Source organism: Arachis stenosperma, chromosome 10 (assembly GCF_014773155.1).
Source record: "Arachis stenosperma cultivar V10309 chromosome 10, arast.V10309.gnm1.PFL2, whole genome shotgun sequence".
In the NCBI taxonomy this organism is placed as follows: domain Eukaryota; kingdom Viridiplantae; phylum Streptophyta; class Magnoliopsida; order Fabales; family Fabaceae; genus Arachis; species Arachis stenosperma.
This window is the reverse complement of record NC_080386.1, coordinates 72,035,896-72,059,173: the sequence shown is the minus strand read 5'-3', so window position 1 is coordinate 72,059,173 and position 23,278 is coordinate 72,035,896. Positions and strand designations below refer to the sequence as shown.

Here is a 23,278-nt window from a genome sequence, read left to right as displayed (position 1 = left end):
ATTCATGTACACTTCTGAAAGGAATCCTGTGAACAATGGGACAAGTCAGAAGAAAGGAGTTCTTGAGATTGATGCTCTGAAAGCCATACTGGCTCAGAACAAGATATTGACTCAACAAGTCAATTTGATTTATCAAAGTCTGTCTGGAATGCAAAATGCACCAAGCAGTACTAAGGATGCTTCATCTGAGGAAGAAGCTTATGATCCTGAGAACCCTTCAATGGAAGAGGTGAATTACCTAGAGAACCCTATGGAAACACCTATAATTCTTCATGGAGAAATCACCCAAATTTCTCATGGAAGAATCAAGAGAGACCTCAACAAGGTTTCAACAACAACAATGGTGGAAGAAACAGGTTTAGCAATGGCAAGCCTTTTCCATCATCTTCTCAGCAACAAACAGAGAATTCTAAGCAGAACCCTTCTAACTTAGCAACAATGGTCTCTGATCTAATAAGACCACTCAAGTTTCATGAATGAACAAGGTCCTCCATCAGAAATTTGGAAGGACAAGTGGGTCAGCTGAGCAAGAAAGTACTGAACTCCCTCCTAGCACTCTCCCAAGTAATACAAAGAAAATCCAAAAGAGAGTGCAAAGCCATAGACATGCCGAATATGGAGAGGAAAGAGAGGAGGAGGACGCCACTGAGGAAGACCTCAGTGGGCGTGTACCATCTCCTCTGAGTTCCTCAATGAGGAACAATGGGAATCTGAGGCTCAAAATGAGACCATAGAGATTCCATTGGACTTACTTCTGCCATTCATGAGCTCTGATGAGTATTCTTCCTCTGAAGAGGATGAGTATGTCACTGAAGAGCAAGTTGCTAAATACCTTGGAGCAATCATGAAACTGAATGACAAGTTATTTGGAAATGAGACTTGGAGGAAAACCACCTTTGCTCACCAAGAACTGGATGACTTGTCTAGGCAGAAACTGCCTCTGAAGAGGCAAGATCCTGGGAAGTTTTCTATACCTTGTACCATAGGCACCATGACCTTCAAGAAGGCCTTGTGTGACCTAGGGTCAAGTGTAAACCTCATGCCCCTCTCTGTAATGGAGAAATTAGGGATCCTTGAGGTGCAAGCTGCAAGAATCTCATTAGAGATGGCAGACAATTCAGAAAACAAGCTCATGGACTTGTAGAGAATGTTTTGGTGAAGATTGAGGACCATTACATCCCTACTGACTTCATAGTCCTAGAGACTGGGAAGTGCATGGATGAATTCATCATCCTTGGCAGACCCTTCCTAGCCACAGCAAAGACTGTGATTGATGTTGATAGAGGAGAGTTGATCATTCAAGTGAATGAAGAATCCTTGGTGTTTAAGGCCCAAGGACATCCCTCTATCATCATGGAGAGGAAGCATGAAGAGCTTCTCTCAAAACAGAGCCAAGCAGAGCCCCCACAGTCAAACTCTAAGTTTGGTGTTGGGAGGCCACAACCAACTCTAATTTGTGTTGAACCCCCACATTCAAACTCTAAGTTTGGTGTTGGGAGGTTCCAACACGGTTCTGAGTATCTGTGAGGCTCCATAAGAGCCCTCTGTCAAGCTACTGACATTAAAGAAGCGCTTGTTGGGAGGCAACCCAATGTTATATTTTATATATTTTCCTTTGTTATTTTATCTTATTTTGTAGGTTGATGACCATAGAAGTCACAAACAATTGAAAAAGCAAAACAGAATGAAAAACAGGAAGAAAAACAGCACACCCTGGAGGAAGAACTCACTGGCGTTTAAACGCCAGTGAGGCTAGCAGTTGGGCGTTTAACGCCCAGTCTGGCACCATTCTGGGCGTTTAACGCCAGAAAGGGGCACCAGACTGGCGTTAAACGCCAGGAAAGGGCAAGAACCTGGCGTTAAACACCAGGAATGGGCACCAGCCCGGCGTTTAACGCCAGAAATAGCTCAAAACATGATTTTGAGCAACATTTGGTGCAGGGATGACTTTTCCTTGACACCACAGGATCTGTGGACCCCACAGGACCCCCACCAACCCCACCACTCTCTCTTCTTCTTCACCCATTCCCCAATCACCTCTCCCACTCTCCTTCTCCTCCATTTCTTCTTCTTCTTCTTTCTTCTTTTGCTCGAGGACGAGCAAACCTTTTAAGTTTGGTGTGGTAAAAGCATAGCTTTTTGTTTTTCCATAACCACTTATGGCATCCAAAGCCGGTTCAACTGAGAAGGCATGACCTCAAGCCCATCACTAAGAAAAAGATGGAGCAAACAAGAGACCCCTCTCATCATGAGATCCCTGAGATACCTCAAGGGATGCACTTTCCTCCACAAGACTATTGGGAGCAACTGAACACCTCCCTAGGAGAATTAAGTTCCAACATGGGACAACTAAGGGTGGAGCACCAAGAACATACCATCCTCCTCCATGAAATTAGAGAAGATCAAAGAATCATGAGAGAGGAGCAGCAAAGACAAGGAAGAGACATTGAGTAGCTCAAGCACTCCATAGGACCTTCAAGAGGAAGGAAGAGCCGCCATCACTAAGGTGGACCCGTTCCTTGATTTCCTTGTTCTTTATTCTTCTGTTTTTCGAATTTTTATGCTTATGTTTATCTATGTTTGTGTCTTATGATCATTAGTGTCTTAGTGTCTATGCCTTAAAGCTATGAATATAAATCCATCACCTTTCTTAAATGAAAACTGTTTTTATTACAAAAGAACAAGAAGTACAGGATTTCAAATTCATCTTTAAAACTAGCTTAATTAGTTTGATGTGGTGACAATACTTTTTGTTTTCTGAATGTATGCTTGAACAGTGCATATGTCTTTTGAATTTGTTGTTCATGAATGTTAAAAATTGTTGGCTCTTGAAAGAATGATGAAAAAGGAGACATGTTACTGAGGATCTGAAAAATCATAAAAAAATGATTCTTGAAGCAAGAAAAAGCAGTGAATACAAAAAAAAAAAAAAGAGAGAGAAAAAGAAGGAGAAAAACGAAAAAAAAGGGAAAAAGAAAGAGAAAAAGAAAGAAAAAGAAAGAAATAAAGTTGTGATCCAAGGCAATAAGAGTGTGCTTAAGAACCCTGGACACCTCTAATTGGGGACTTTAGCAAAGCTGAGTCACAATCTGAAAAGGTTCACCCAATTATGTGTCTGTGGCATGTATGTATCCGGTGGTAATACTGGAAGACAGAGTGCTTTGGGCCACGGCCAAGACTCAATAAGTAGCTGTGTTCAAGAATCATCATACTTAACTAGGAGAATCAATAACACTATCTGGATTCTGAGTTCCTAAAGAAGCCAATCATTCTGAATTTCAAAGGATAAAGTGAGATGCCAAAACTGTTCGGAGGCAAAAAGCTACTAGTCCCGCTCATCTAATTTGGAGCTTAGTTTCATTGATAGTTTGGAGTCTATAGTATATTCTCTTCTTTTTATCTTATTTGATTTTCAGTTGCTTGGGGACAAGCAACAATTTAAGTTTGGTGTTGTGATGAGCGGATAAATTGTACGCTTTTTGGCATTGTTTTTAGTATGTTTTTAGTAGTTTTAGTTGAGTTCTTAGTATATTTTTATTAGTTTTTAGTTAAAATTCACTTTTCTGGACTTTGCTATGAGTTTGTGTGTTTTTCTGTGATTTCAGGTATTTTCTGGCTGAAATTGAGGGATCTGAGCAAAAATCTGATCCAGAGACTTAAAAGGACTACAGATGCTGTTGGATTCTGACCTCCCTGCACTCGAAGTGGATTTTCTGAAGCTACAGAAGCCCAATTGGCGCGCCCTCAACGGCGTTGGAAAGTAGACATCCTGGGCTTTCCAGCAATATATAATAGTCCATACTTTGCCCAAGATTTGATGGCCCAAACCGGCGTTCAAAGTCACCTACAGAAATCCCAGCGTTAAACGCCGGAACTGGCACCTAAATGGGAGTTAAACGCCCAAACTGGCACCAAAATGGGAGTTAAACGCCAAGAAGAGTCTCTACACGAAAATTACTTCATTGCTCAGCCCAAGCACACACCAAGTGGGCCCGGAAGTGGATTTTTATGTCATTTACTTATCTCTGTACACCCTAGACTACTAGTTCTCTATAAGTAGGACCTTTTACTATTGTATTTTCATCTTGGTTCTTCTGGTTCCCTCTCTGGGGCCGAAACCAATGATCACTTTTGTTCTTATGTATTTTCAACGGTGGAGTTTCTACACACCATAGATTAAGGTGTGGAGCTCTGCTGTACCTCGAGTATTAATGCAATTACTATTGTTCTTCCATTCAATTCCGCTTGTTCTTTATCCAAGATATCACTTGTTCTTCAACATGATGAATGTGATGATCAGTGACACTCATCATCATTCTCACCTATGAACAAGGTGACTGACAACCATTCTTGTTCTACAAGCATTCGAGGCTTGGTGAATATCTCTTGGATTTCTGATTGCATGATGCATGGTTGATCGCCTGACAACCGAGTGCTCGCCTGATAAACGAGCCAGCCATTCCGTGAGATCAGAGTCTTCGTGGTATAGGCAAGACCTGATGGCAGCATTCAAGAGAATCCGGAAGGTCTAACCTTGTCTGTGGTATTCTGAGTAGGATTCAATGATTGAATGACTGTGACATGCTTCAAACCTGTAACCTACTGGGCGTTAGTGACAGACGCAAAAGAGTGATTCTATTCCGGTAGGGGAGGGAACCAAACCGGTGATTGGCAGCACTGTGACAGAGTGCGTGCATTAGCTTTCACTGCGCGGATGGGAGGTAGCTGCTGACAACAGTGAAACCCTACACGAGCTTGCCATGGAAAGGAGTAAGAAGGATTGGATGAAGACAGTAAGAAAGCAGAGAGACGGAAGGGAAGGCATCTTCATACGCTTGTCTGAAGCTCTTACACCAATGATATACATAAGTATCCCTATCCTTATCTTTTATGTTATTTTCGTTCATCACCATTATACATTTGAGTCTGCCTGACTGAGATTTACAAGATGACCATAGCTTGCTTCATACCACCAATCTCCGTGGGATCGACCCTTACTCGCGTAAGGTTTATTACTTGGACGACCCAATGCACTTGCTGGTTAGTTGTGCGAAGTTGTAGTGATCACAATTTCGTGCACCACCTAACGAAGTCGGTCTCCTACAAGACAAGTTATAAAAGTAATCCCTGAAAGAGACCTAACAAAGGTCCAAGAAAGAGGATTACAAAAATAACTTAAAAGAGATCGACTTAACAAAGTCGGCCCCCTACAAGACAAGTTATAAAAGTAATCCCTGAAAGAGACCTAACAAAGGTCCAAGAAAGAGGATTACAAAAATAACTCAGAAGGGGACCAACACAAAGAAATCGGTTATGGGGCGCTAAAAATACAAGCAAAAGCGAGAAAACCGACAAACAAGTCGGACCCATACAAGTCACGACCTCAAAGGATCCAAGTTACAAACAATAAAGTACAAAAGCAATCCAAAGAGGTCAAGCAGCAAGATTCCAACACTCTTAGAAACCAGAAGAGATGCCATGTTAAAGCGCAATAAAAGCATAGTATAATAAAGCTTCAAGAGGCCACCAAATCTACCTCAGAGAGCTACTTTTGTTTTTCAAAGTAAAAGTTGCCAGGCAGGCAACTAAAAAGCGTCAGCAGTTAAACAAAATAGTAAAACAGTTCAAAAGCCCACAAACCGGGCTATTTACACAAATACTTAAAAAGAAGATCAGCAAAGATCGGGAGCCTTCCCGGCAGTATCAGTACGGGGAGAAGGAGGACGAGTCTGAATAGGCACAGCATCTACAGTTCCATCATCCCGGTTCAGAATCTGACAATCCGGATCAGAAGTAACTAGAGGAACCGAGGAGGTCGACACCTTGATAGAAGGCACTGGGGGAGTGGTGCACGAAATTGTGATCACTACTTTTCACAACTCAAATAATCCCCGGTAATGAATCCAAAAACTTGGTGCTCAATACCATGGCATAAACACAACTTCGCACAACTAACCAGCAAGTGCACTGGGTCGTCCAAGTAATAAACCTTACGCGAGTAAGGGTCGATCCCACGGAGATTGTTGGTATGAAGCAAGCTATGGTCACCTTGTAAATCTTAGTCAGGCAGACTCAAATGGTTATGGATGATATATGAATAAAACATAAAGATAAAGATAGAGATACTCATGTAAATCATTGGTGAGAACTTCAGATAAGCGAATGGAGATGCTTTGTCCCTCCCGTCTCTCTGCTTTCCTACTGTCTTCATCCAATCCTTCTTACTCCTTTCCATGGCAAGCTGTATGTTGGGCATCACCGTTGTCAATGACTACAGTCCTGTCCTCTCAGTGGAAATGTTCAACGCACCCTGTCACGGCACGGCTATCTAGCTGTCGGTTCTCGATCATGTCGGAATAGAATCCAGTGATTCTTTTGCGTCTGTCACTAACGCCCCACAATCGCGAGTTTGAAGCTCGTCATAGTCATTCAATCATTGAATCCTACTCAGAATACCACAGACAAGGTTTAGACCTTCTGGATTCTCTTGAATGCCGCCATCAATTCTAGCTTATACCACGAAGATTTCGGTTAAAAAACCCAAGAGATAAACATTAGAGCCTTGTTTGCTTGTAGAACGGAAGTGATTGTCAGTCACGCGTTCATAAGTGAGAATGATGATGAGCGTCACATAATCATCACATTCATCAAGTTCTTGAGTGCGAATGAATATCTTGGAATAAGAACAAGCTGAATTGAATAAAAGAACAATAGTAATTGCATTAATACTCGAGGTACAGCAGAGCTCCACACCTTAATCTATGGTGTGTAGAAACTCCACCGTTGAAAATACATAAGAACAAGGTCTAGGAATGGCCATGAGGCCAGCCTCCCAATACATTATCAAAAGACTCCAAATGATCAAGGATCCAAAGATTCAAAGATCTCAAGATGAAAATACAATAGCAAAAGGTCCTATTTATAGGGAACTAGTAGCTTAAGGTTTACAAAGATGAGTAAATGACATAAAAATTCATTTCCGGGCCCACTTGGTGTGTGCTTGGGCTGAGCATTTGAAGCATTTTCGTGTAGAGACTCTTCTTGGAGTTAAACGTCAGCTTTTGTGCCAGTTTGGGCGTTTAACTCCCATTCTTGTGCCAGTTCCGGCGTTTAACGCCGGGCATTCTTGAGCTTATTTGGAATGCCGGTTTGGGCCATCAAATATTGGGCAAAGTATGGACTATTATACATTGCTGGAAAGCCCAAGATGTCTACTTTCCAACCCCGTTGAGAGCGCGCCAATTGGGCTTTTGTAGCTCCAGAAAATCCACTTCGAGTGCAGGGAGGTCAGAATCCAACAGCATCTGCAGTCCATTTCAGTCTCTGAATCAGATTTTTGCTCAGGTCCCTCAATTTCAGCCAGAAAATACCTGAAATCACAAAAAAACACACAAACTCCAAGTAAAGTCCAGAAAAGTGAATTTTAATTAAAAACTAATAAAAATATACTAAAAACTAACTAAAACATACTAAAAACATACTAAAAACAATGCAAAAAAGCGTATAAATTATCCGCTCATCACAACACCAAACTTAAATTGTTGCTTGTCCCCAAGCAACTGAAAATCAAATAAGATAAAAAGAAGAGAATATGCAATGAATTCCAAAAACATCTATGAAGATCAGTATTAATTAGATGAGCGGGGCTTTTAGTTTTTTGCCTCTGAACAGTTTTGGCATCTCACTTTATCCTTTGAAATTTAGAATGATTGACTTCTTTAGGAACTCAGAATCCAGATAGTGTTATTGATTCTCCTAGTTAAGTATGATAATTCTTGAACACAGCTACTTTATGAGTCTTGGCCGTGGCCCAAAGCACTCTGTCTTCCAGTATTACCACCGGATACATACATGCCACAGACACATAATTGGGTGAACCTTTTCAGATTGTGACTCAGCTTTGCTAAAGTCCCCAATTAGAGGTGTCCAGGGTTCTTAAGCACACTCTTTTTTGCCTTGGATCACAACTTTATTTCTTTCTTTTTCTTTCTTTTTCTCTTTCTTTTTTCGTTTTTTTCTTTTTTTTTCGCTTCTTTTTTTCTTCTCTTTTTTTTTTTGTATTCACTGCTTTTTCTTGCTTCAAGAATCATTTTTATGATTTTTCAGATCCTTAGTAACATGTCTCCTTTTTCATCATTCTTTCAAGAGCCAACATTCATGAACCACAAATTCAAAAGACATATGCACTGTTTAGGCATATATTCAGAAAACAAAAGTATTGCCACCACATCAAAATAATTAATCTGTTATAAAATTTAAAATTCATGCAATTCTTCTCTTTTTCAATTAAGAACATTTTTCATTTAAGAGAGGTGATGGATTCATAGGACATTCATAACTTTAAGGCATAGACACTAAGACACTAATGATCATAAGACACAAACATGGATAAACATGAGCATGAAAATTCGAAAAACAGGAAAATAAAGAACAAGGAGATTAAAGAACGGGTCCACCTTAGTGATGGCGGCTTGTTCTTCCTCTTGAAGGTCTTTTGGAGTGCTTGAGCTCCTCAATGTCTCTTCCTTGTCTTTGTTGTTCCTCTCTCATGATTCTTTGATCTTCTCTAATTTCATGCAGGAGAATGGAATGTTCTTGGTGCTCCACCCTTAGTTGTCCCATGTTGGAACTCAATTCTCCTAGGGAGGTGTTGATTTGCTCCCAATAGTTTTGTGGAGGAAAGTGCATCCCTTGAGGTATCTCAGGGATTTCATGGTGAGTGGGATCTCTTGTTTGCTCCATCCTTTTCTTAGTGATGGGCTTGTCCTCATCAATGGGGATGTCTCCCTCTATGTCAACTCCAATTGAATAACAGAGGTGACAAATGAGATGAGGAAAGGCTAACCTTGCCAAGGTAGAGGACTTGTCTGCCACCTTATAGAGTTCTTGGGCTATAACCTCATGAACTTCTACTTCCTCTCCAATCATGATGCTATGAATCATGATGGCCCGGTCTAGAGTAACTTCAGACCGGTTGCTAGTGGGAATGATTGAGCGTTGGATAAACTCCAGCCATTCCCTAGCCATGGGCTTGAGGTCATGCCTTCTCAATTGAACCGGCTTCCCTCTTGAATCTCTCATCCATTGGGTGCCCTCTTCACAAATGTCTGTGAGGACTTGGTCCAACCTTTGATCAAAGTTGACCCTTCTAGTGTAAGGGTGTTCATCTCCTTGCATCATGGGCAAGTTAAATGCCAACCTTACATTTTCCGGACTAAAATCTAAGTATTTCCCCCGAACCATTGTAAGCCAATTCTTTGGGTCTGGGTTCAACTTTGATCATGGTTCTTGGTGATCCATGCATTGGCATAGAACTCTTGAACCATTAAGATTCCGACTTGTTGAATGGGGTTGGTAAGAACTTCCCAACCTCTTCTTCGGATCTCATGTCGGATCTCCGGATATTCACTCTTTTTGAGTTTAAAAGGGACCTCGGGAATCACCTTCTTCAAGGCTACAACTTCATAGAAGTGGTCTAGATGCACCCTTGAGATGAATCTCTCCATCTCCCATGAATCGGAGGTGGAAGCTTTTGCCTTTCCTTTCCTCTTTCTAGAGGTTTCTCCGGCCTTGGATGCCATAAATGGTTATGGAAAAACAAAAAGCAATGCTTTTACCACACCAAACTTAAAAGGTTTGCTCGTCCTCGAGCAAAAGAAGAAAGAAAAGAGTAGAGGAAGAAGCAATGGAGGAGATGGAGGTGGCTTTGTGGTTCGGCCAAAAAGGGGGGAGAAGTAGTGTTTAGGTTGTGTGAAAATGAAGGAGTGAAGATGGGTTTATATAGGGGTGGAGAGAGGGGTAGGGTTCGGCCATTATGGGTGGGTTTGGGAGGGAAAGTGGTTTGAATTTTGAATGGTGATGTAGGTGAGGTTTTATGAAGGATGGATGTGAGTGGTGAAGAGAAAGATGGAATTTGATAGGTGAAGGGTTTTTGGGGAAGAGTGGTTGAGGTGATTGGTGAATGGGTGAAGAAGAGAGAGGGTGGTGGGGTAGGTGGGGATCCTGTGGGGTCCACAGATCCTGAGGTGTCAAGGAAAAGTCATCCCTGCACCAAATGGCGTGCAAAAATGCACCCTTTGCCAATTCTGGCGTTAAACGCCGGGCTGGTGCCCATTTCTGGCGTTTAATGCCAGGTGCTTACCCTTTTCTGGCGTTTAACGCCAGTCTGGTGCCCCTTTCTGGCGTTAAACGCCCAGAATGGTGCCAGACTGGGCGTTAAACGCCCATTTGCTAACTTCACTGGCGTTTAAACGCCAGCAAGTTCTCCTCCAGGGTGTGCTGTTTTTCTTTCTGTTTTTCATTCTTTTTCTGCTTTTTCAATTTATTTTGTGACTTCTCATGATCATCAACCTACAGAAAACATAAAATAACAAAGGAAAATAGATTAAATATAACATTGGATTGCCTCCCAAAAAGCGCTTCTTTAATGTCAGTAGCTTGATAGAGGGCTCTCATGGAGCCTCACAGATACTCAGAGCAATGTTGGAACCTCCCAACACCAAACTTAGAGTTTGAATGTGGGGGTTCAACACCAAACTTAGAGTTTGGTTGTGGCCTCCCAACACCAAACTTAGAGTTTGACTGTGGGGGCTCTGTTTGACTCTGTTTTGAGAGAAGCTCTTCATGCTTCCTCTCCATGGTGACAGAGGGATATCCTTGAGCCTTAAACACAAAGGATTCTTCATTCACTTGAATGATCAATTCTCCTCTGTCAACATCAATCACAGCCTTTACTGTGGCTAGGAAGGGTCTGCCAAGGATGATGGATTCATCCATGCACTTCCCAGTCTCTAGGACTATGAAATCAGCAGGGATGTAGTGGTCTTCAATCTTCACCAAAACATCCTCTACAAGTCCATAAGCTTGTTTTCTTGAATTGTCTGCCATCTCTAGTGAGATTCTTGCAGCTTGTACCTCAAAGATCCCTAGCTTCTCCATTACAGAGAGAGGCATGAGGTTTACACTTGACCCTAGGTCACACAGAGCCTTCTTGAAGGTCATGGTGCCTATGGTACAAGGTATTGAAAACTTCCCAGGATCTTGTCTCTTTTGAGGTAATCTCTGCCTTGACAAGTCATCCAGTTCTTTGGTGAGCAAAGGAGGTTCGTTCTCCCAAGTCTCATTACCAAATAACTTGTCATTTAGCTTCATGATTGCTCCAAGGTATTTAGCAACTTGCTCTTCAGTGACATACTCATCCTCTTCAGAGGAAGAATACTCATCAGAGCTCATGAATGGCAGAAGTAAATCCAATGGAATCTCTATGGTCTCAATGTGAGCCTCAGATTCCTATGGTTCCTCATTAGGAAACTCATTGGAGGCCAGTGGACATCCATTGAGGTCTTCCTCAGTGGCGTTCACTGCCTCTTTCTCCTCTCCAAGTTCGGTCATGTTGATGGCCTTGCACTCTTCTTTTGGATTTTCTTCTGTATTGCTTGGAAGAGTACTAGGAGGGAGTTCAGTAACTTTCTTACTCAGCTGACCCACTTGTGCCTCCAAATTCCTAATGGAGGACCTTGTTTCAGTCATGAAACTTTGAGTGGTTTTGATTAGATCAGAGATCATGGTTGCTAAGTCAGAGTGGTTCTGCTTAGAATTCTCTGTCAGTTGCTGAGAAGATGATGGAAAAGGCTTGCTATTGCTAAACCTGTTTCTTCCACCATTATTGTTGTTGAAACCTTGTTGAGGTCTCTGTTGATCCTTCCATGAGAGATTTGGATGATTTCTCCATGAAGAATTTCCATAGGGTTCTCCCATGTAATTCACCTCTTCCATTGAAGGGTTTTCAGGATCATAAGCTTCTTCTTTAAATGAAGCGTCCTTAGTACTGCCTGGTGCATTTTGCATTCCAGACAGACTTTGAGAAAACAAATTGACTTGCTGAGTCAATATCTTGTTCTGAGCCAATATGGCATTCAGAGTATCAATCTCAAGAACTCCTTTCTTCTGATTTGTCCCATTGTTCACAGGATTCCTTTCAGAAGTGTACATGAATTGGTTATTTGCAACCATTTCAATTAGTTCTTGAGCTTCTGTAGGCGTCTTCTTCAGATGAAGAGATCCTCCAGCAGAGCTATCCAAAGACATCTTGGACAGTTCAGACAGACCATCATAGAAAATACCTATGATGCTCCATTCAGAAAGCATGTCAGAGGGACACTTTCTGATTAATTGTTTGTATCTTTCCCAAGCTTCATAGAGGGATTCACCTTCCTTCTGTCTGAAGGTTTGGACTTCCACTCTAAGCTTACTCAATTTTTGAGGTGGAAAGAACTTTGCCAAGAAGGCATTGACTAGCTTTTCCCAAGAGTTCAGGCTTTCTTTAGGTTGTGAGTCCAACCATATCCTAGCTCTGTCTCTTACAGCAAAAGGGAATAGCATAAGTCTGTAGACCTCAGGGTCAACCCCATTAGTCTTGACAATGTCACAGATTTGCAAGAATTCAGCTAAAAACTGATGAGGATCTTCCAATGGAAGTCCATGAAACTTGCAATTCTGTTGCATTAGAGAAACTAATTGAGGCTTAAGCTCAAAGTTGTTTGCTCCAATGGCAGGGATAGAGATGCTTCTCCCGTAGAAGTCGGGAGTAGGTGCAGTAAAGTCACCTAGCACCTTCCTTGCATTGTTGGCATTGTTGTTGTTTTCGGCTGCCATGGGTTCTTCCTGTTTGAAGATTTCTGTTAGGTCCTCTATAGAGAGTTTTGCCTTAGCTTCTCTTAGCTTTCGCTTCAAGGTCCTTTCAGGTTCAGGGTCAGCCTCAACAAGAATGCTTTTGTCTTTGCTCCTGCTCATATGAAAGAGAAGAGAACAAGAAAATATGGAATCCTCTATGTCACAGTATAGAGATTCCTTGAGGTGTCAGAGGAAAAGAAAATTAGAAGGAAGAAATAGATGAATTCGAACTTATCAAGAGAGATGGAGTTCGAATTGTTCATTGAGGAATAGTGTTAGTTCATAAATAGAAGGATGTGAGAAGAGGGGAAGAAATTTTCGAAAATTAAGTAAAAGATTTTAAAAACATTTTGAAAAACTTTTTGAAGAAGATATGATTGAAAACTTTTTTGAAAAAGATGTGATTTATAAGATATGGTTTGAAAAACAATTTAAAAAGATTTGATTTTAAAAAATTAATGACTTGGCTAACAAGAAAAGATATGATTCAAACATTAAACCTTTCTCAACAGAACAGGCAACATACTTGAAATGTTGAATCAAATCATTAATTGTTAGCAAGTATCTTTGAAAAATGAAAGAAATTGATTTTGAAAAAGATTTGATTGAAAAGATATGATTTAAAAAAGATTTGATTTTGAAAAACTTTGAAAACTTGAAAAAAAATTTGCATTAAAAACAAAATCTTCCCTCTTGTGCCATTCTGGCGTTTAACGCCCAAAATGCTACCTTTTTGGGCGTTAAACGCCCAGCCAGGTATCCTGGCTGGCGTTTAAACGCCAGTTTTTCCTTCTTCACTGGGCGTTTTGAACGCCCAGCTTTTTCTGTATAATTTCCTCTGCTGCATGTACTGAATCTTCAGTTCCCTGTATTATTGACTTGAAAACAAAACCAAGATCAAATCAACAATGCATGCAAGACACCAAACTTAAAATGAGACTAGTGTCTCAATAAGGAACATAACATATTTTTGGTTTTTATGATTTAGTAATTTTTTTGGATTTTTCAAAAATTAAGTGGAAAAGAAAATAAAGGTATCAAAATTCTTAATGAGAATTCCAGGAATCATGCAATGTTAGTCTAAAGCTTTAGTCTAAAGGAATTAGACATGGATAGCCAAGCTTCAGCAGGACATTGCATTCAAGAGCTAAATTGATGAGAATCAATCAGCTTTGGTGATGACAAGATCATCACCTTGAAACACTAGAATTCATTCTTAAGAACTCTGAAAAATACCTAATCTAAGCAACAAGATGAACCGTCAGTTGTCCATACTCGAAACAATCCCCGGCAACGGCGCCAAAAACTTGGTGCACGAAATTGTGATCACTACTTTTCACAACTCAAATAATCCCCGGTAATGAATCCAAAAACTTGGTGCTCAATACCATGGCATAAACAAAACTTCGCACAACTAACCAGCAAGTGCACTGGGTCGTCCAAGTAATAAACCTTACGCGAGTAAGGGTCGATCCCACGGAGATTGTTGGTATGAAGCAAGCTATGGTCACCTTGTAAATCTTAGTCAGGCAGACTCAAATGGTTATGGATGATATATGAATAAAACATAAAGATAAAGATAGAGATACTCATGTAAATCATTGGTGAGAACTTCAGATAAGCGAATGGAGATGCTTTGTCCCTCCCGTCTCTCTGCTTTCCTACTGTCTTCATCCAATCCTTCTTACTCCTTTCCATGGCAAGCTGTATGTTGGGCATCACCGTTGTCAATGGCTACAGTCCCGTCCTCTCAGTGGAAATGTTCAACGCACCCTGTCACAGCACGGCTATCCAGCTGTCGGTTCTCGATCATGTCGAAATAGAATCCAGTGATTCTTTTGCGTCTGTCACTAACGCCCCACAATCGCGAGTTTGAAGCTCGTCACAGTCATTCAATCATTGAATCCTACTCAGAATACCACAGACAAGGTTTAGACCTTCTGGATTCTATTGAATGCCGCCATCAATTCTAGCTTATACCACGAAGATTCCGGTTAAAGAACCCAAGAGATAAACATTAGAGCCTTGTTTGCTTGTAGAACGGAAGTGATTGTCAGTCATGCGTTCATAAGTGAGAATGATGATGAGCGTCACATAATCATCACATTCATCAAGTTCTTGAGTGCGAATGAATATCTTGGAATAAGAACAAGCTGAATTGAATAGAAGAACAATAGTAATTGCATTAATACTCGAGGTACAGCAGAGCTCCACACCTTAATCTATGGTGTGTAGAAACTCCACCGTTGAAAATACATAAGAACAAGGTCTAGGCATGGCCATGAGGCCAGCCTCCCAATACATGATCAAAAGACTCCAAATGATCAAGGATCCAAAGATTCAAAGATCTCAAGATGAAAATACAATAGCAAAAGGTCCTATTTATAGGGAACTAGTAGCTTAAGGTTTACAAAGATGAGTAAATGACATAAAAATCCACTTCCGGGCCCACTTGGTGTGTGCTTGGGCCGAGCATTTGAAGCATTTTCGTGTAGAGACTCTTCTTGGAGTTAAACGCCAGCTTTTGTGCCAGTTTGGGCGTTTAACTCCCATTCTTGTGCCAGTTCCGGCGTTTAACGCCGGGCATTCTTGAGCTGATTTGGAACACCAGTTTGGGCCATCAAATCTTGGGAAAAGTATGGACTATTATACATTGCTGGAAAGCCCAGGATGTCTACTTTCCAACGCCGTTGAGAGCGCGCCAATTGGGCTTCTGTAGCTCCAGAAAATCTACTTCGAGTGCAGGGAGGTCAGAATCCAACAGCATCTGCAGTCCATTTCAGTCTCTGAATCAAATTTTTGCCCAGGTCCCTCAATTTCAGCCAGAAAATACCTGAAATCACAGAAAAACACACAAACTCCTAGTAAAGTCCAGAAAAGTAAATTTTAATTAAAAACTAATAAAAATATACTAAAAACTAACTAAAACATACTAAAAACATACTAAAAATAATGCCAAAAAGCGTATAAATTATCCGCTCATCAGGGAGGTTCAACATCATCATCGGGATCATCTGGGACAATCTTGCCATCCTTTACTACGTTATCAAGACTAACGAGAGTCAAGTCAGCATCAGGAGCAACAATCCGGAACTGCTCCATCAGGTTCTCAGAGGCGGCAGTTACGCTGCCCACAAGGTGACCCTGAAGCTCGGCATAATTAACCGAGCAGTTTCTAAATCATCCCGGAGATGCATTAACTCCCTATAAGCTGAGACATAGCTATCTGATGAGCGGATAATTTATACGCTTTTTGGCATTGTTTTTAGTATGTTTTTAGTAGTTTTAGTTGAGTTCTTAGTATATTTTTATTAGTTTTTAGTTAAAATTCACTTTTCTGGACTTTACTATGAGTTTGTGTGTTTTTCTGTGATTTCAGGTATTTTCTGGCTGAAATTGAGGGACCTGAGCAAAAATCTGATCCAGAGACTAAAAAGGACTGCAGATGCTGTTGGATTCTGACCTCCCTGCACTCGAAGTGGATTTTCTGGAGCTACAGAAGCCCAATTGGCGCGCTCTAAATGGCGTTGGAAAGTAGACATCCTGGGCTTTCCAGCAATATATGATAGTCCATACTTTGCCCAAGATTTGATGGCCCAAACCGGCGTTCAAAGTCACCTCAAGAAATTCCAGCGTTAAACGCCGGAACTGGCACCTAAATGGGAGTTAAACGCCCAAACTGGCATAAAAGCTGGCGTTTAACTCCAAGACAAGTCTCTACACGAAAATGCTTCATTGCTCAGCCCAAGCACACACCAAGTGGGCCCGGAAGTGGATTTTTTATGTCATTTACTCATCCTTGTACACCTTAGGCTACTAGTTTTCTATAAGTAGGACCTTTTACTATTGTATTTTCATCTTGGGATTATTTTAGATCCTTTGATCATCTTTGGACATCTAGTTCTTAGATCATTTGGGGGCTGGCCATTCGGCCATGCCTAGACCTTGTTCTTATGTATTTTCAACGGTGGAGTTTCTACACACCATAGATTAAGGTGTGGAGCTCTGCTGTACCTCGAGTATTAATGCAATTACTATTGTTCTTCTATTCAACTCCGCTTGTTCTTTTACCAAGATATCACTTGTTCTTCAACTTGATGAAGGTGATGATTGACACTCATCATCATTCTCACCTATGAACAAGGTGACTGACAACCATTCTTGTTCTACAAGCATTCGAGGCTTAGTGAATGTCTCTTGGATTCCTGATTGCACGATGCATGGTTGATCGCCTGACAACCGAGTGCTCGCCTGACAAACGAGCCAGCCATTTCGTGAGATCAGAGTCTTCGTGGTATAGGCAGGACCTGATGGCAGCATTCAAGAGAATCCGGAAGGTCTAACCTTGTCTGTGGTATTCTGAGTAGGATTCAATGATTGAATGACTGTGACATGCTTCAAACCTGTAACCTACTGGGCGTTAGTGACAGACGCAAAAGAGTGATTCTATTCCGGTAGGGGAGGGAACCAAACCGGTGATTGGCAGCACTGTGACAGAGTGCGTGCATTAGCTTTCACTGCGCGGATGGGAGGTAGCTGCTGACAACAGTGAAACCCTACACGAGCTTGCCATGGAAAGGAGTAAGAAGGACTGGATGAAGACTGTAGGAAAGCAGAGAGACGGAAGGGAAAGCATCTTCATACGCTTGTCTGAAGCTCTCACCAATGATATACATAAGTATCTCTATCCTTTATCTTTTATAATATTTTCGTTCATCACTATACCCATTTGAGTCTGCCTGACTGAGATTTACAAGATGACCATAGCTTGCTTCATACCACCAATCTCCGTGGGATCGACCCTTACTCGCGTAAGGTATTACTTGGACGACCCAGTGCACTTGCTGGTTAGTTGTGCGAAGTTGTAGTGATCACAATTTCGCGCACCACTATCCTTGTGCTTCAGTGCCATGTCCGCAGCCAACTTCAAAGAAGCAGCCAAAGCAATAGAGCTGGCCTTCTCACCCTCCAGTTCCTTCTCTACCTTCGCCAACTTCACCTCCAACTCATCTTTCAGACCCTTGATCCGATCAAATTCTGATTTGGCCTCCTCCATAAAGGATTTTGTGGCATGAATCGGGATCCTCTGAACAGTTCGGAAAATAGCCGCTCCCATATGTGCCATTTTCACACTACTTTTGGTGATAAAATCCAAATGCTGAAGAAGAGACACATCGTCCATGGAGAGCCCACCATAGGGGGCAATTTGCTGGTCAACAAACTCGACAGCATCAAAATCTGGGGCATCGAGGTTAAAGGGCTCGGATGTTTTTTGCTTTTTTAAGGGAGGAACACCAGAAGCAACGGCAGAAGTCTGTGGAGGATCGACCTGACGAAACTGAGGAGTAGGAATTGCTTTCCTCGGCCCAGGAGAACTCGGCACGAGAGGCTTCACTGGGACCTGAGAAGATCCCTCTCCGGCCACTTTGGCCGAGATGTTCAGAGCAGCAGTTGCCTTCTTTGCCTTTTTAAAGGCCTTCATGGAGTCGTTGTTCTTTGACATCTCTGCAAATACAGAATCAGCCACAGCAAAGAGTTACAGTCACATTAAGAGGAAGAAAAATTAAGAAACAAGTGTAGAAGCAAGTCAAACAAGTACCCAAAACAATCCGAACCAAGGACGGGTCATTCAAAATCCTTTTTGTATCAAGATGGGGTGGTGCCCCCCATAGATTCTCAAGAACAACAACAAAGGCACGCTCAACATCATCAAGCATCTCCCAGGTATAGCGAGACACTCTCACATCCCTCTGCCACTCTAGAGGGAAAGAAGGCTCATCATTTTCATCAAGAAAAATGGGGCGGGCCCCCTCGACAGCACGAACCCTAAAAAAGTAATTCTTAAAGTCCTTAAAAGACTCATCATACATAGCAAAAAATTTATGGCCCTGGGCGGACCTGAAAGAAACCCAGGAAGCTTTCTTTTTTGAAGAACCGCCAGACTTGGCGGAAACAAACAAATAAAGGAAAAGAGTCTGAGAGGGTGTTACATCTAATTCTCGGCAGAGAAGCTGAAAAATTTTAATAAAACCCCAGGAATTTGGGTGAAGCTGGGATGGGGCAATATTACACGACCACAACAGGTTGGTCTCTAAAGCAGTAAAAGGAAAAGTAATGTTCAACTGACTAAAGAAGTATTCATAGGCATAGAAGAAGGGACGCTCCCTCTCGATGGAAGTCGGAAAACAAACTCTCTCATCAGAATCAGGAGCAACAAGCTCATAATCCTCCTCACGAGCACTGTTACTACAAATCCTATGGCGTTTCCTCAGCTCTGTGCAAAATTTAGCATCCACAACAGAAACACACAACAAAACAAGGGAGTCCAGCCAATTGGACATCCCCTCTGGAACTCTGGAAGACATCTCTACAATGTTATTTTGAGAAGACATGAGGCCAACTAATCCTACAAGTAAGAAAAGAAGATGGGGTTATTAAAAATATCTCGGACAAAGGAGAAAACAACTCAATAGCAGAAAAGGAAAACCCCAAGACTCAAACCAAAGTCCTGAGGCATCCTTTGGAGGCAATAATAAAGCAAGGTTTCTAGGAAAAACCTACTTCTCGTATCCCAGCACCTCTCAAAACAAGAAAAGAAGGCTTCAAACAGCAAGCATTTTTCCATCAAAGCAAAACACAAAACGTCATCAAAAACATTGCCTTACAGTCTAAACCAGCAAAAACCATCCACATCAAACACGCTAAGCAGAGGCCATTAAAGATGCAACCTTTTTTCAGACAAAAGCAACCTTCAAATAAAATGAGGAACAGATGCGGACAACGGTATCATAACAGAAACAACAAAAGAACATGCAAAACCCTAAAAGCATCAAGCAAAAGCAAAAAGGATCATGCAGAAGATGGAGAAACTCCCAAAACGCACATTTCAACAAATCTAGGGCACAATGGAAACAGAAAGATCCAAACTTTCTCTAAAAGGAGGATCAAAATCAAAACCTCATCACAAAAACAAAAACAAAGAGAAAGCACGAAATGGGACTAACCTAGAGACGAAAGAAGCTTCGAGAAAAAAATATGGAGGCCCAGAAATGAAAGCTGCCCAGAAAATCGCCAAACGAAAGCCGCAACACAAGAAAGCAGAAGTGCAAGCAAAAAACAGAGAGCGAAGAGAGCGGAGAAAAGAAGTTACAAAAAGGGCGAAGGAGAGAAACCGTTTCTGGATTTTCAAAATCAAAATAAAGAGCCTAAGGGAAACGGGGCAATTAATGTTAAAATTAATGAAGGCATTAAACCCTCGCACGTTCCCAAAGCGCCGATACAAAAGCGCACGCTTTTAGAGGAAAAACGTTCTACATTCAAAAGCTTCTACAAAGGAATCGACAAAATGCTTGAGTTCGGCTTCATTAAAGAAGGACCGAAGTCCAGGACTCGACCTCAACAAAAAAACCGAGCTCAAGTAGGGGCACTGTTCATACCCTGGGTCGAGCTGTCCGACCCGGGATGTTCTACAGACAAAACGACCAACCTCTTTAGGTCAAGCAGACCGACTTCTTCGCAAAGAACTCGGTCCAAATCGACAGGAAAGCCCAAAGAAGGGCCCAACTCAAGGAATACGATCCCGATCCAAGGGCAGCCCAAGCCTATAGAGATAAGGGCGGTTTCATGGAAGATAAGCTGACCTCGACAAAATATAAGATAAGATAAGATAACTAACTTATCTTATCTAAAGAAGGTCACATCTCACCATTATAAATACACTGGAGCACTCAGGTATAACTCATACTCTGATTCTACTCAATACCTGTTTAATACCCTTGCTAACTTAAGCATCGGAGTCCCTTGCAGGTACCCCCCACCCCTCGGTGACAAAGGATCAGCAGCATTCTCAGTTCCACAAGTCGGACACACCAGCTCCGGCTGCTACACACCTGCCGGACACGTCGGCTCCGACCAGCACAAGAAGATCTCATCCGAGATCAACCTATAGTTTCAGGTAACCCTTGGAACAATATATAATCCTATATTTTTAATTAAATTAGTGAAACATTATAAAATAAAAATAAATACATAATAATACTATGTAATTATTCTTTAAATAATAAAAATTATCCTTAAACAAGATTTAGGTTGCCATAATAAATTAGTAGCCATAAAATCTTCTATTTTGGAATAATAAATTATTTATCTAAAAATAAAATTTATTTCTCTAAAAATAAATTACTTCAAACATAAAATCTTTTATCTGGGAATAATACAAATTAGCAGCCATCATTCTAGCTAGTAAAGAAACATCCCTTATCACTTCAGGAGTCACTCTCTGATTACCCGCTCATTTATCCCTATGTTCTTCATTTATCATGGAAGTTGCTCATTCCTGCTCTCATCTCAGCTTGTGGTGTTGGAGGAGTTCTCCTGATTTCGTCCACTCAAAATACAGCTTGAATCTACACAAACAAAAGTTACATAAGAAGCTTATCGGAGATATAATTCTCTACAGAACAACTTCAAACACAGATGATTAATAAAAGTGTTTCACCATGTGAGAAAATGAATATTGTCATTACTTTAGTTGTCTTTGTTTCTTTTTTTAATTCTTCAACCATTCTAAGTAATTAAAAATGTTGTTCCCTTAATGTCCAGATGCAACATTCAAAAGTGGTTATATTGGTTTAATAGAGAACTTGGCTATGGCTTCAGAACAACAAGCACGACAAAGATCTGAAACTATTTGTGCTGACCTAACTTAGAATTTTAGGAACATGAAACTTAAATCAAAACACATGGAATTAGTTAACATATAGAGTGAAGAGGAGGTACCTGTCACAAATTTAAACCTATTCCATCATGGATGCCATTCTTTACTGATCAGCTTCTAGAAGTGATTCCAAACCAGCTAACATGCTCTTATCCATGATTCAACCAGGGATTTTGGAGAAGAAACTCAAACCCAAGGAACGAAATTTAAACCGGTTAACTAATAATAATATAGGATGAAACTAAAGACCAAAAAGAAATAGAAAACAAACAAAATTTAACTAAAGATGAAGCAAAATTTTGTGTAGAAGATGAAGCTAAAGACCTTGTAGTTCTTCTGGGAATTTGTGTAGCTTGCTTTGAATTCATGTTTCTTCTGATAAAATCAACAATAGAATCATCATGATTGCTCCCTACCTCACCTGCACGAAGCAAATCAATTATAAATTGTGGTTAGACTACAAGATTGTAACTAAAAAATAGAGTTTAAATTCTATGCATCCTTCAACATAAAACACTTTTACATTAAAATCCAATCTGGTGCTACCACATAAATATCTAGTTAACATAGTTGTAACCCTTTCATGAAATTTTTTATGAATTTTTGTCCTCATCAACCATAATAATCAATTAAAACTACACATTAGTATTAAAAAAACACAAACTAACATTCAAATACAAATTATAGCAAAATATCTCTATCTATGTTGTTTGTTCCTAGTTTACCAAAATCAATCTCACCAGCTTTAAATGGTAGAGGTACCCGATCAATCAAAACTCCCTCTCCATTACTTTCCATGCTGACCTAATTTCAAACAAGCAGTAAAATATAAGAACAGAGAAAATAACAATATAGTGCCTGAGGCTTTAAATCACAAGGCTATACTAAACAAACCTGTTGAATGTGTGGGCCAAGCTTCTGCAAGACTTGAGAATAAATATGCATTGTGTGCCGAGTAGCTATGCAGTGTTCATACAAACTCAAGCAATATGTGGACTAATAAGAGGAAACAAAATCAAACACTCAGAAAAATCTTAATAGATTCACAGCTACAAAGAGAGGCAGATGGTGAGAGACAAAGAGAGGGTTGAGAGGGAAAGGGTAGTGATGGCAGATGGTGAGAGGCAGAGAGAGGGTTGAGAGAGGAAAGGTGGCGACACCATTCGTGAGCCGTGAGGGGGACCGAGGGTGCATGGCTGCGTCTTGTAGTGCTAACTGCTGAGAGAAGAGGGCTGTGTGCAGACCCTAGAGTGTATGGTAGTATGTGATTTGGTGAAAAGGAAACAAAAAATTACTAAGTACTTGTTTGGTACACTTCAAAAAAATAGCAAGCAGTAACCAATTTAGAAAAATCATATAAAATCCATCTTTTGTTGAATTCTCCTAAATTTTCGTGTGTTGAACTAGAATTACCCATCTTTCATCGAGTTCAAGTCTCAGAGAATTTTCACTTCTCCAGAAAAAGTTATACCTCTTGAAATATGGTTTTATTTTAAAGAAAGGATGTTGTCACAGCAGTGAATAGCCCTGCTTCTAGAAAGCACAACTTTCTCTACAAAACTCGAATTGTTCTAAAATTTGGACATAAAATACTAGACATCCTAATATTTCACCCCTTTTTAGTTTCACCTGCAAAGAGTTTCAGAGTATTGAGATATGTGGTTTTGAAACTGCTATTCCAGAATTCAGACAGCAATATTTCTGCAGAAAATGACCATTTTCTAAAAATCATATCTCCCAAACCACATATCGAAAAATTATGAAATTTTAGAGAAACAATATAGACATATCAAACTTTTATAGAAAAATAATTTTACCCATTTTGAGTGGCTAGATTGCTCCCAGTTTTGTTCACAAAGTGCTGTCGAAACTATATAATTCTGCAACATG

At 40.7% G+C, this 23,278-nt stretch overlaps 1 non-coding gene across 1 annotated transcript; it reads left to right on the top strand.

The window, feature by feature from the left end:
* The first annotated feature begins 12,141 nt into the window (after window positions 1–12,141).
* LOC130959306 (small nucleolar RNA R71) lies at window positions 12,142–12,249 on the top strand. The gene has a single exon (XR_009078398.1). It is a non-coding gene; the product is annotated as a small nucleolar RNA R71 (small nucleolar RNA).
* The last annotated feature ends 11,029 nt before the right edge of the window (window positions 12,250–23,278 follow it).